Here is an 11,443-nt window from a genome sequence, read left to right as displayed (position 1 = left end):
TTACTATGTGCCATAGCCTATTTGGAGACCTTAAACGGATTAATTCATTTAATCCTCACAATAAGCCTATGAAGTAGGTGCCATCATTATATCACTTATGAATGATCTAACTGAAGCCAGGAACCAAAGAACAATTGAGGAACTGGGCTCAAGGTCAAATGGCAGAGCAGGATGTAGACACAAGCAGCTGGGTCCCGTCCCCTGCTCCTCCTTCTTTTAGAAGAAACTGCATGTGCCAGGAGGTACGAGATGTGGTGTTAGAACAGAGTTAGGACCACAGCAATAGCTCACGTGTACCGAGCACGTACTATGTGCTGGCAGTGGTCTTAATGTTGTCTTAGTTGATTCCTACGTCAGCACTATGAAGGAGTTATAGAATCCCTTTATCATAGAAGAGGAAACTGAGATTCAGTGAATTTTTAAGCGACTTGCACGAAATCACTGGCAAGCGCTGGAGCCAAGATTGGAACCAGCTGTGTCACTTTGAGCCGCCCTCCTCCCCTCTGGGCGTCAGCCTCTCACTCTGTGAAATGAAGATGTTGGCCTGAATTAATTCTAGTGAAGTGCCTCCAGGCTTTAAGGTGCACGCGAATCTCCTGAGGATCTTGTTCAAATGCAGATTATAATTCAGTAGTTTGGGGTGGGGCCTGAGATTCTGTCACAAGCTCCCAGGGGAAGGCGGTGTTGCTGCTGATCCCGGGACCACACTTGAGCTGCCAGGTTCTAGGGGACCCACCCAGCTCTGACGTTCCAAGTTTATGGGCCTAGGAAGACTCGCCCCAAAGGCCATGGAAATTCAGGAAGTAGATTACGATAAATAAAGCCCTTAGTGGGCATCTTTCATGCCCAGACAAGCCCTTGGTGACTTTTCTGAAGCATCTGCCCTGAACCTTTTACAGTTCCACTCTGTTGACCTCAACCTGATTCCTCCAGAGCGTTCAAGGGCTTGGTGCTGGGCCTGGGCGGGGCGTTGATTCTCTCTAATCAAGGAGTGAAGGGAAGTCCCTGGACACCTTGCCTCATGGCCCTGCCTCCTGAGGACACCAACGGGTCCATGGTGGCCACGCTGCTCTTTACAGACACTCCCCATCTTCTGGGCACATGATAGGGTTACACTTATCCTCTTCTGAAGTTAGAGGTAGCCGTGTGGCTTGCTCTGGCCCCTAACTTAAGGTGAGAAGTAATTTGTGTCACCCGTGGGCAGAACTCTTTAGGACTCACTGTGGATGCCATTCTTTCCCTTTTCCCTGTCACAGAAAGTTATCATTTTTTCCATCTCTTGTATTTATTATGTGCCGTAGCTTATTTGAAGACCTTACATGTATTAATTCACTTAATCCTTACAGTAACCCTGAGACATAGGTGCTATCATTACGCCCATTTACAAATGATCAAATGTATCAAGATAGAGCCTCTGTCGATCTGGATCTGTGAGTGACACAGTGAGCAGAGCCTCCCCTGAATTGGGGGAGGCTTTTATTGATTTAATTTTGTCTTATTATTATTGTTATTAATGCTTATTTATTTTTGAGACAGAGAGAGAGAGCGTGAGCACGAGTTGGGGAGGGGCAGAGAGAAAGGGAGACAGAATTGGAAGCAGCCTCCAGGCTCTGAGCTGTCAGCACAGAGTCTGACGTGGGGCTCGAACCCATGAACAACAAGATCATGATCTGAGCTGAAGTTGGACACTCAACCGACTAAGCCACCCAGGCACCCCTATTTTTTTAATTAAAAAAAGTTTTTTTAATGTTTATCTTAGAGAGAGAGACAGAGCATGAGTGGGGGAGGAGCAGGGAGAAAGGGAGACACAGAATCTAAAGCAGGCTCCAGGCTCCAAGCTGTCAGCACAGAGCCCGATGTGGGACTCGAACTCAGGAACTGTGAGATCGTGACCTGAGCTGAAGTTGGAAGCTGAACTGACTGAGCCACCCAGGAATCCCTAGGGGGAAGCTTTTAAAATAGATTCCCAGCCCCATCCTAGAGATTTTGATTCAGCCGGACTGGGTGGGGCCTGAGAATCTGTGTTTGGAATCTGTACTGGGGATTTGGGGGGAATTTGTTAGTGACCCATAGCCTAGCCCATCCTGACTGATACGCATACTCCTATCAGCTATGACATGGGGATAACACCTTCGGTAGACTGTATCCAGTACTGGGGGTCCGTATGTCTACAAAGTCAAGGTTGTGGCCTGTCGAAGAACTAATGCTTACCTCTTCAATAGGAGGGAAATCCTCTTCCTGAAGGTGGGAGGGGCTTCCCTAAGGATGTGAGCTCCACCTCCCCCTGTTTTACCAGTCCCCATTAAAAAGAGAAGTGTGATCCACTGATTCACCATTGTGTTCCTAGTGCCTAGCCCAGAGTGTGGCTTGTAAAACACTGAATTCACATCTGATAGGACTTACTGTGATGTTCCTTTCCATGAATCTCCCAGTAGATTATGTTCAAGAACATACCAGGAACTTCCGTCCCTTCCCTCAGCCCCTCTACACCCCTCTGCCCTGAGCCATTGGTTAACTTCTTGACCCCAGTCCCAGGCTGGACACCTCACTGCCTTCTCTGCCTGATCTTGATAATGGCACTACATAGGAACTTCTCAATGATCCAAGTAATACTCATGAAAATTCATAATCACTCACTATGAAACATTTGAAAATCAAGGGCAAGCAGGAAAAAAAAAAAAAGCCAGTATCTATAATCCCCTCTCACAGAAGGAACTATTGTTGACCCTGTGATATTACCTTTCCCTCCATCCTTTTCTCTTCTATGAGTTCCCCCAACCCTCCACATCTGTGGCATAATTTTAGTGAGATCCCATGAATGGTTGCTCTTTAGGAGGAGAGAGAAGAGCCACCCACAAATGCAGAAAATGTCAGGGCTGGCAGGGGACTTACGAATTGTCCAACCAACCTCTGCCATTACTGATGACGGGGTGATGGGGTGCCTGGGTGGCACAGTCGGTTAAGCGTCCGACTTCAGCCAGGTCACGATCTCGCGGTCCGGGAGTTCGAGCCCCGCTTCAGGCTCTGGGCTGATGGCTCAGAGGCTGGAGCCTGTTTCCGATTCTGTGTCTCCCTCTCTCTCTGCCCCTCCCCCGTTCATGCTCTGTCTCTCTCTGTCCCAAAAATAAATAAACGTTGAAAAAAAAATTAAAAAAAAAAATAAAATAAATAAAATAACCTGGGTGCAAATGTGTGTGAAGTCAAGACAAATGTCTGGCACAACCTCTGCCAAGCTCAGTGACCATTGTCTATGGGGTTGGGGGCACAGGAAGGGCGATGAAAAGATACTGTACATATCTTGAATTTTTTTTGCTACAAAAATGCATTCAAATATTAATCGCACTTGAAGCACATTATTCTTGTTAAAAGAACAGGAAACGAAAGCCATGAAATAGAAAGCAATTGATGTGTACAGTTTTGCCCAGCTCTTGCTGGCAGGTCTCGACCACTATATCCCTGGGCATCAGCCAGTCTTCTGCTGCCCTTGCTCTTCAGCCCATTGTTCCCAAGGACAAGGGTCACTCCAGGGCAGCCCCTTCGCTCCGACAGCACGGGCACCCAGATGCCGGAACGACGTGGGAAAAGGGAAGATTCTGCAGGCCCCAACCTGAAGCCCAGGCCCACAAGTCCAATCTCTGCCAGACCCAAGATGGGATCAAATGCCTTCAAGTCCAGACTCGGCCCCATCCGAGAGGGGGTTACTGGCCGCTCTCAAGACGAAAGGGATCCCTGGTGAATCAGGAAAGTTATTGGGCTGGAAAGTGGTTAAAGGGCTGAGCGTGGGAGGGGATTTCCACCGAGAGAGCCAGGCCCAGGAGCAAGCCTGGGCGGGTCGGCTGCAGGGTTGCTACCCACTTGATGTCTGTTGCAATGGTGCCCATAAAACCCAAATCGTTAGACTCGAAGCCTTGATCAGTTTTTTCTTCTGTTTCCCTTTAGAGAAACGGAGATCCGAGGAAACCCCAAAGCTCTAGAACAAAGGACTCTACATCAAAGGGGTGCAGGCAGGTCAGGATAAGTCTGGGGGAGAGGTCAGCTGGGGGAGGTGGGTCTCCCAGGGAGAGGAGGGCGGGGAGGGACCTGTGGACTGGAGGGTGTGTGCAGAAACCAGAGGGAGGAGGGGAGGGAGGAGTAGGGCTGTGGGCAAACCCATTTTCCTGTGTCATCTAAGTGATCAGGAGCTGCCTGACCAGCTGCATCTGAGAATGTGGAGGTTGAGAGGAAGTAGCAATGCTCTTTTTGTCTTACCTAAAGGGAAGACAACCAGTATAGATGTTTCATAGTTGGTTCCATGTACACTAACCAGGCTTTCTTGCAAATCTGACACAAGCTAGACAAGATGCTCAAGGAAACTGAGATGGACTTGTCCAAGGTGTCACAGAGCTGGGGCTATCACACAGGTGCCCTGACTCCTGACTGAGTGCTCCTTCCTCTGCACGTGACATTCCCACACTTTCATATGCATCAGAATCATGCGGAAGGCTCATTAAAACACAGATTGCTGGGCCCCAAACCCAGAATTTCTGGTAGGTCTGGAGTCGAGCCCAGAATCTATATTTCTAGCAAGTTCGCGGGTGATGCTGATGCTGCTACCGCACTTTGAGAACCACTGCTCTAGACCCTGGATGTTCAAAGGAACTAGCAGCATCAATGTTACATAGAAGCTTCTAGAAATGCAAAATCGCAGATCCCATCCCGGACCTACTGAATCAGAATCCGCATTTGTAAGAGCCCCAGGTGATCTGTTTGCACATTAGAGTCTGAGAAGTACTTGTCTACACCGCACCACCTCTTCCTTACTAGGGGTCACACCCAGGCAGCCTAGATGAGCCTTCCATTTCCAGTGACTAGGGGACAATGAGGCAGGTGCCTAGGGGCCTGTGGGGACACCTGCCTGTTTCTGTGTTTTCCAGGGTAGGGAAAGGGCAAGGGAAGCGCAGATATAGGAGAGGCTGAGCCCCACGGCTCAGTCCCCTGGCTGCTCTGCTGTGGTGTACATGGCCCACTCCAGAAGGCCCCGCTGACCCTGCAGAAATCTTGTGGCCAGTGACTACCATTTACATCTCCAAACTGGCCCTTGCTTTCAAGCCAGCCCTGTGTTTTTGTTTTATTTTTAAAATATGTGCAATACATGTGTGCGTGTGACATCCAAACCATATACAAGCACAGCTTTGGAGATATTGTGGGCTGGGCTCCAGACCACTGCAATAAAGCATATGTTGCAATAAAGCAAATCAAATGAATTTTTTGATGTCCCGGTGCACATAAAAGTTGTGTTTAGGGGCGCCTGGGTGGCTCAGATGGTTGGGCGTCCGACTTCGGCTCAGGTCATGACCTCGCGGTTCATGGGTTCGAGCCCCGCATCGGGCTCTGTACTGACAGCTCAGGGCCTGGAGGCTGCTTCGGATTCTGTGTCTCCCTCTCTCTCTCTCCCCCTCCCCCTTATGTCTGTCTGTCTGTTTCTCTCTCTCTCTCTCTCTCAAAAGTAAATAAACATTAAAACAATTTTTTAAATGCTGTGTTTACACTGTACTGTATGTAGTCCATTAAGTGTGCAACAGCATCATGTCCAAAAAGATGCTGTACAGGCACCTCAATTCAAAAACATTTTAATGCTAAAACATACTATCATCTGAGCTTTCATTGAGCTGTCATCACTGATCACAGATCAGCATAACAAATACAATAATGACGGAAAAGTTTGAACTATCGCGAGAATTACCAAAAGGTGACACAGAGACACAAAGTGAGGAAATGCTGTCAGGAAAATGGTGCAAATAGATTTGCTCGATGCAGGTTGCTACCAACCTTCAACTGGTAAAAAGCACAATATCTGTGAAGTGCAATAAAACAGAGAATGCCTGTAGGAACATGCTTATAAAGTAACAAGCGTATTCATGCTGTTGATCCACATCCTGGAGATTCCATAGGCAACATATTGGTGTGAATCCTTCCAGATAAAACCTGTACCACAGAGAGACACGAACTTTTTGTTCATTTGGGATCGTATTCTACACCTTCTGACGCTCACTGTACTGAAATGTTTTCCCTGCAAAACAACATATTTTAGATATCTCTCTCTGTTAAGAGCTATAGATCGGTTTCATTATTGTTAACTGCTCCACTGTGTATGAACATCTGTGTATTGTGCATTTAACTGGATTTTTAAGAGAAGCAAAACATTGGGGTGCCTGGGTGGCTCAGTCGGTTAAGCGTCTGACTCCTGATCTCAGTTCAGGTCTTGGTCGGAGGGTCATGAGTTCAAGCCCTGCTGGGCATGAAGCCTGCTTTAAAAAAAAAAAGAGAGAGAGATTGGGGCACCTGGGTGGCTCAGTCGGTTGAACGTCTGACTTTGGCCCAGGTCATGATCTCGCGGTTTTGTGAGTTCGAGCCCCAGCTTGGAGCCTGGAGCCTGCTTCGGATTCTGTGTCTCCCTCTCTCTCTGCTCCTCCCCCGCTCACACTCTGTCTCTCTGTCAAAAATAAATAAACATTGGGGCGCCTGGGTGGCGCAGTCGGTTAAGCGTCCGACTTCAGCCAGGTCACGATCTCGCGGTCCGGGAGTTCGAGCCCCGCGTCGGGCTCTGGGCTGACGGCTCGGAGCCTGGAGCCTGTTTCCGATTCTGTGTCTCCCTCTCTCTCTGCCCCTCCCCCGTTCATGCTCTGTCTCTCTCTGTCCCAAAAATAAATAAACGTTGAAAAAAAAAATTAAAAAAAAATAAATAAACATAAAAAAGAGAGAGAGAAGCAAAACATGTATATAGTAAGAAAATGATAAATAAATAAAATCAAGCTGTACAGAATGATGACCAATGAAAAAGTAAAAGTCTTTATCTTCTCTCCTTGTCTTTTCCCAGAGGAACTACAGTTAACCATTTATTTTTGTTTGTTTAAATAACAGACTTGGTTTTTAGACCAGGTTTACATTTACAGAAAAATTGATCAGATAGTACTGAATTCCTACGTATCTCTCCTTGCCCCCATAGTTTCCCCTGTTATTGACATCTTGCATTAATGTGGTACATTTATTATAGCAAAGGAACTAATGTTAGTATATTTACTACAACTAAAGTTCATAGTTTACATTAAGTTTACTCTTGGTGTTACACGGTTTTATGGGCTTAGACAAACGCATAATGTCGTGTATCCACCATTACAATGTCATCCAGAACAGTCTCTCCCTAAACATTCCCTATGACCATCTAGTGGTTATCATAATTCTTTTTTGAATGCTTATTTATTTATTTTGAGAGAGAGGAGAGGGGGAGAGAGAGAGGAGAGGGGGAGAGAGAGAGGAGAGAGAGAATTCCAAGCTGGCTCCTCCCTGTGAGCACAGAGCCCGACAAAGGGCTTGATCTCATGAACCCGTGGAGACCATGTCTTGAGCAGAAATCAAGAGTTGGACGCTCAACCAACTGAGCCATCCAGGCACCCCTTACCATAATTCTTTTAAATAATGTACTTAGACCTCTCTCTGTTAGTTCATTAACACTAGATAGCAGTTATTGACTCCTTGTAATGAAAGAAAAGGAAACTACTACAGTCTCCTTTCTCCAGCTCCCAATTTTTGTCAGTTCCATTACCATTTCGTTCACTCATTCAACAATGATTTACTGAGGCCCTACTGTGTACTGGGCAACATTCTAGGTGCTAGAGCCACAAGGAAGGAAGAAAATAGGATAAAATTCCCTGCTGGCTCAGAACTTACATTCTAGTAGAGGGGATAGATAACAAATAAGAAAAACATTAAGAATGTTAGATGGTGGTATGTGCTATAGAGAGAGAACCAGCAGGAGAGGGGCTTTACTCAGAGATGAAAGGCTCCGGTAGATTGCAGGAAAAGGAGTGACATGATCTTACTTCTGTTTTACAAGTTTTACGGTGTTTTTTTTTAACTTTGTTTTTTAAGTCCCTTTTTTAAAAGTTTATTTATTTGTTTTGAGAGACAGAGAGAGAGAGAGAGAGAGAGAGGGAGAGAGAGAGAGAGAGAGAGTGAGCAGGGGAGGGGCAGGGAAGAGAGAGAGAGGAGAGAGAATGCCAAGCAGGCTCTGCACTGTCAGTGCAGAACCGGATGCTGGGCTCGAAATTCCAAACCGTGAGATCATGACCTGAGCTGAAACCAAGAGTCGGACACTTAACTGACTGAGCCACCCAGGTGCCCCAATTTTTATAGTGTTAATAGAAATTCTGTTTTGTAAGTAGAATGATCTTTGATGCTTTTTCTATAGATTGAGTGGAACAATTGATGACCACTAAACAGAATTTATAAGATTAAGTAAATATTGTAGAAAACAAGAAGCTATGTTACTTTTTATGTCCCTCTGGGTCCCATTCTGGCCTCTGTCCCACCTTATTCCCATCCGCCATTCCATCCTGTCCTGGGTCGCCACCAAGTGGATCCAGGGCTCCCTCCTCCCCACCAGGGATGGCTCAGACCTAGCTGGAGCATTTCTAGCACACTATTCCCTGGGGCCATTTTGTAGTCTAGCCCGTTCCAGCTGGACTCAGACTGCCTGACAGTGCAGATCAGCTTTCCTTTGGGCTGGGCAGAGGGCGGAGCCAGCTTTGGGCTGCAACCAGGGACATTCTGTCCAGCAGTCCCGTGTAGGGTAAACAAGCCCATAAGAATTGAGTGAGCATCTCCGGGGCCCAGCACTGCCCCCAACTGAGTGCCCCAGGAAGGCTAAGTTAGAGGTCCAATTCCCAGGGGCAGCATAGGGATACTCTGGCAGGAGGGGAGCACCAACATGAGCCTCCCCAGCCCAGCCCTGCTCCCCTGGCTCTAGAATGCTTATTGATCCTCCTGACGCACCAAGTTGGGTTACTTGGGCCCAAGCATCTCTCAAACGGGGCTACCAGGCAGAATGCCAATTCTGGGGAAGGATTTAGAATGAGTCACCTCCTCTCTTCCCAAGAGGTCATGAGATCGGAGGATAGGACTCCCAGTAAGACCTACACAGGACACCGAGGAGAGGTGGCGTCGGGAACTGGTTGTTTACTTGGTAGAGACCTTTCCAGCAATAGAGTATGCCATACTGAATTTCCGCCTCTGGCTTCCTCTTTACCCACTCACTCTTGCTATCCAATGTTCCTGTCTTTTTTGCCCTTTCTCCTGTGTCCAAACACTTGGTACCACTCCACCCAGCACACCAAAGAGGAAAGTGTGGGTGGCTGGGTCATGTGTAAAAAAGGACCCCGGGTACTCAGATGATTATACAGAGGCAGGGTGGTGTCATCACAAGACCCTGGGTCCTCTTAGCTACCATGTGTTATCTTCCCAGCTTTGTCATCTACAGAGCTGGGTGACCTACTGTAGGTTGCCTGACCTCTCTGAGCTCACTTTTCTCATCAGGAAAACGAGCACAATAATAATAATAATAATACCAATTTATCAAGAGAATAAAAAACACGAGGAGCCCCTATAAAGTTTAAAAGCGCATACCTTTGTGAATTAACCTGAAACTGGAGAGTGAATCAGTGAGTTCCAGGCTCAGGGTAGGGAGAGGAGGAAGCGATAGAGACAAAACGGAGCGAGGAGCAGGTTAGCAGCCTGGTCTAGAGCCTTGTTTCCTCCAAGATAGAGCTTTGGATCATGGTGGGACTATGCCAGATTGGTGGACTCGGGAGATTCTTATGGAGCAGGTGTGTGTGTGGGGGGGTGTGGGCTGGCGAGAGAAGCCATGTGAGGGCATGGCTGGCAGACAGACTGAGACTTTGGGGGTCCCTAAGACAGGACTGTGGGTACTTTCGAGCTTTCTCTGTTGCTGCCCTCTGTGTCTCAAGAGACATGTATCTTGGCTGCTTCTCTTTCCTCGTGATGCTGGCCACTTCCTCTCCCCGGGGCGGGGGCGGGGTGGGGGTACTCTGCAGGCTAGGGAGTTAGCTGTCCTGGGGCGTGGGTGCTCCTGCCGCACATGGGGCTGTAGAGCTGTGGTGGGACACTGACAGCTGCCTTCCTCCACCTCCTGACTTGGGGCACCCCTCCCCTCTCCACTGGACCCTCTTTGTGCCCATCAAGCTCCACATCAATGGGCAGGACGATGGAAACAGGGTGTGGGTACAAAGAGGTCTTATTACTGTCATTACTACATATTATTATTCCCATAATACTCTATTATTAACATGTCAATGAATAGGCCCTTATGAAACTGTGGGCCTGGAGGAGCTGACCAAGACCAGGCAGAATTAGGACCTAGAGGCCCCATCTTCCTGTGCCTGGCCTAGTCTCCCGGTCCTCATCCTCCTCTGAAGGCAATAGAAGTGGGGGGAGGGGGGGAATAACATTTTACTGGGACTCAGAGTTGCCAGGCCCGGATTTGGGGCTTTCACAAATGTTATCTAACTTATTCATCAGAGCTTCATGAACTAAGAATGAATAAATCTTTCCATTTGACAAATGAAGAAATTTTAGGAGGCTAATGGAGCTGCCCAAGGTGGGCGGGGACACAGCAGTCGAGGAGGAAGGGTTGAGGTCTGAACCCAACACTGCAGGGCTTTCAACTCAGCGCAAAGCCCTTAAGGCCAAAAAGGGAGGGAAGCCTTCTCCCTCCCCATCCCCCTTCAGCGAGAAATCCTGGGGAAGCTCGTTCTCTTAGGATGGCGGAGAGAGGCTGCTGGAATCCGTGGAGGGTCTGCAACAAACAGGCTAGCAGCTAACTCCAGGCATGGTCAGTCCACGTGGGCTGAGCGACGGGTGTCTCCAAGTGTGTGCCACGAAGAACACTGCAGGAAGTGACCTCTCCAAATCACGATGGGGTCCCCTCTCCGCTACCACAGAGAGGCTGAGCGACCTCAGGTTTTCTCTCTGCTCAGTTCGCCCTGGCTTTTCTCTACCCTTCTCCCGGAGCTGGAGATGTGCGTAAGAGTAGGAGGGGTGGGTCGCCCACGCAGAGACAGCTGGGCAGCAGAAGGGGAGGGAACCCAACAGAGGCTTGATCCCTAGCCCCCACCCCCCACCCCAAGATCGTCCTCGTGCCAAAGGGGAGCTGGCCAAACTAGGAGAAGGGGCTCAGGCTGGGGGGGCCAGGGCTCCCGCGGCCTGGGAAACGTCCAGCAGATGTCTGACGCCCACTATGCAAGTCCCAACGGGTGCACTGCGCGACCACAGAGCTACCCCCTCTCACCAGCAGCGACCCTGTCAAGTAGGAGCCGCTCCCTAGCCCCGCCCCTCCACGATCCCCCGCGTCCGAGGCCTGGAGGAGCTGTGGTTCCAAGAAGCGGCACACGGCAGGCCACGAGGTTACGGCTGCTGGGTAAGCAGACCCCTGTCGGTACCAGCCGTCCCCGCCCGGCGCCCAGCGCCTCCAGTGAGTGCCCGAGCCCCCGCCGCGGCCCCGCCCCCCGGAGCCCTGCCCCGCCGGGTGCGCGGCGCGGAGGGGGAGGGCCCGCCGGGGCAGGAATGCGCGGCGGGCGGCGCAGGAGGCGAGTGGAGGAACATGTAAGGG

The sequence above is a fragment of the Lynx canadensis genome, chromosome F1 (genome assembly GCF_007474595.2).
Source record: "Lynx canadensis isolate LIC74 chromosome F1, mLynCan4.pri.v2, whole genome shotgun sequence".
Lineage (NCBI taxonomy): Eukaryota > Metazoa > Chordata > Mammalia > Carnivora > Felidae > Lynx > Lynx canadensis.
The sequence above is the reverse complement of the archived record's forward strand: the minus strand, read 5'-3'. Positions refer to the sequence as shown.